General features: G+C 29.8%; 1 long non-coding RNA gene across 1 annotated transcript; it reads right to left on the bottom strand.

The window, feature by feature from the left end:
• Nucleotides 1-1,297: 1,297 nt before the first annotated feature.
• On the bottom strand, nucleotides 1,298-2,228 carry LOC128295500 (uncharacterized). Its single transcript, XR_008285955.1, has 2 exons — nucleotides 2,079-2,228; nucleotides 1,298-1,399 (listed from the first exon to the last, which is right to left on the bottom strand). It is a non-coding gene; the product is annotated as an uncharacterized LOC128295500 (long non-coding RNA).
• Between the last annotated feature and the right edge of the window lie 327 nt (nucleotides 2,229-2,555).

The following is a 2,555-nucleotide window of genomic DNA, read 5'->3' as shown; positions in this document are numbered from 1 at the left end:
GATCTATTGGGATCTACTGCCCTAGGTTTAGTTGTTTCATCATTAATGCTTTCAATTTTTTAAATATATTGGTTAATAAAATTCCATTGTTAAAATTATTATTTTTTTGTATTTTTCTTAAATGGTTTTTTGCATGAAAAGAAAAATGTAAAAGCAAATTTTGACTCACTGATTACCTGGCGTCTAACTAATCTCAAGTTGCATCAGTTGCAAATCTAAACGGTCCATAGTCTGAAGAATAAAAATTGAGGAAATTGATTCAAGAGACTATTATGTTGTCTATAAAGTCCAATTGTGGAGATACATTGTCTTGGGTATCGAAGTGGATGAGTCCCAAAAAGATAGAGACATGGATGTGATTGTCTAAACTGACAATACATCGGACAAGAGCCAAATTGATTTTATCCTAAATCTGTTTATGAATTTGTTCACTTGTGACGTTCATGGTGTGACTAGCTATGTGTATGCAAATCGTATAATTTGATATATTAAAAGGCTGAGTTTAATTGCTAATAGAGTCGAAAGTTAGAATGTTTGGTAGCTATAGACACTTAATTTTGTCCTGAGCTTGCAATTTCAACTTGAGTTTCAATATAATCAAAAGGCCATAAACTTCCTATTCCAAGCATGAATGTTTCAATTCTAAAGTTAAATTGTTATCAATTTAATTTTGAAAATAAAGGCTAAATTGAATTCTTCTACCTTAAATTTTAAGAATTAAAATTGAATTGAGCTAAATTTTATTTAATTTTGATTTCAATCAAGTTGAAATTAATCATAAATTCTTTCTAATTTAATTTAATTTAATTTTTGATCAATCACATCACCATCTATCTTTGCATCACCATCTATCTTTGTGATGCAATCTACAACTCTGTTGACTTCCCTCTAAATATGTTTGAACTTACCTTCCACAATTTCAAACACGACCCAAGATTTTGACTTTGTAAATATTTGGATATCATTTATAGTTGTTTTTGAAAAATAATAACAAAATCAAAATTTTGCTTAAAAATAAAATTGACGATTTTTTTTAGAAAAAATTGTTTTGGGGCTGGGGCTTAAAGTTGTTAGATTGTTTAAAATTTTAAAGCCTAAATTCAATTTTAAAGCAGAAATCACTTTAAAAAAAATGAACTAATTCTTTAAAAAAATAGTTTTAAATTGTTTTTAAGCCTAAATTCAATATTGAAATGGCAGTCCAGTTTGGGGCTTAAATCAATTTACATCCCATTTTCTTATTTAAGCCCTTTTTTAAAAGAATGTTAAGACCACTTCGTTTAAGTCCAATTCACAATTTTGATCCAAGTCCATTTCAGATTTCAGAGCTTAAAGGCCATATCATTTTCATGATGCAGAATTAGGGTAGAAACCCTTGTAGCTTGGCAGCCAGTGTGAACTGTGAACACATGAAAGGAAGATCACATTTTTCAGCCATTTCATCTTTAACAGAATCAGTTAAAACAACAAACGAATTGCCAAAGATTTCTACAGAAAAAACAAATCGAAGCCAGATTAATCCACTAATAAAATTCATCATTAAGAGTTCATAACAATTAGAGGAACAATATTTATTCATGAAAAGAACAAAAAAATAGAAAGAAGTCAGTGGTCAGTCAGCAGCATAATATAGTCAACAGTCAGTGAGTCAAAAACAAAGAGAAAAATCGAAAAAAAAGCACATACCCTTTTCATCTTTTTTGGAAAGTAAACCTTTCATTTTTCTAGATCCTTTCTTTTTTTTTTTTTGTGTTTCATGCACGACTAAAAGGAAAGGAGGTAGCTTCACCACACCGACGGCCCTCAGCCACCACGTAGAGCACATCCCCTAGTTTCAAAAACACACTAAAAAAAGAGAAGGTTTTTTTCTTTAAAAAAAACAGAAGCTTTTCTTAGTTTCCTAATTTTGTGGGATGAAAACGACATCATCAATTTGAAATCCAAACGTGATAACCAAAGCATTCAAGATCTGGTTTCCAGATCTGGAAAGATAAAAAAGAAGAGAAAAAGTAATAACTTCTATTTTAGCTTTCAAAGTACTAAAAAAGGACAAAAACAAAAAAGAGAGTTTTTCCTACCACTGCGTACGGTGTTCTGCTACCGGAAATCAAAGACCTTTGGGATCTCCGGCGCCAGAACCGTCCAAGAAAATTTGAGAAGGGCAAAGGAAGAAATAGAGAAAATAAAAAGAAATAAAGACAATGGTTTTTTTTTTTTCAATGAAAGAAAGAAATAGTTAAGTCAGATTTTTAGGTTATATAGTGGGGGGATTGAGAAAATCGCAACTCAATCCCTCCGTGTTTTCATGTTTACTTTTTCGGGTTTCCTCCTTTTGAAATAACAACAATAGTCCTTATGATTTCCAATTCAATTCGATTTTCAAAATCTTGGCTAGGAAAATAAAGCCTTTATTTTTTTAATTTTAATTTTAATGTAGTGTTTTTTCTTATATGGTTTGAAATTAAAATTTCAATTTCTCAAGAGGAATAAATTTTATAGTTTCATAAAATTGAACCCTTTATTATTTTTCTTATTAAAATTTAGTAATTTCCTTT

The sequence above is a fragment of the Gossypium arboreum genome, chromosome 7, assembly GCF_025698485.1.
Source record: "Gossypium arboreum isolate Shixiya-1 chromosome 7, ASM2569848v2, whole genome shotgun sequence".
Lineage (NCBI taxonomy): Eukaryota > Viridiplantae > Streptophyta > Magnoliopsida > Malvales > Malvaceae > Gossypium > Gossypium arboreum.
Note: the sequence above shows the minus strand (reverse complement) of the source record. Positions and strands in the feature narration are given on the sequence as shown.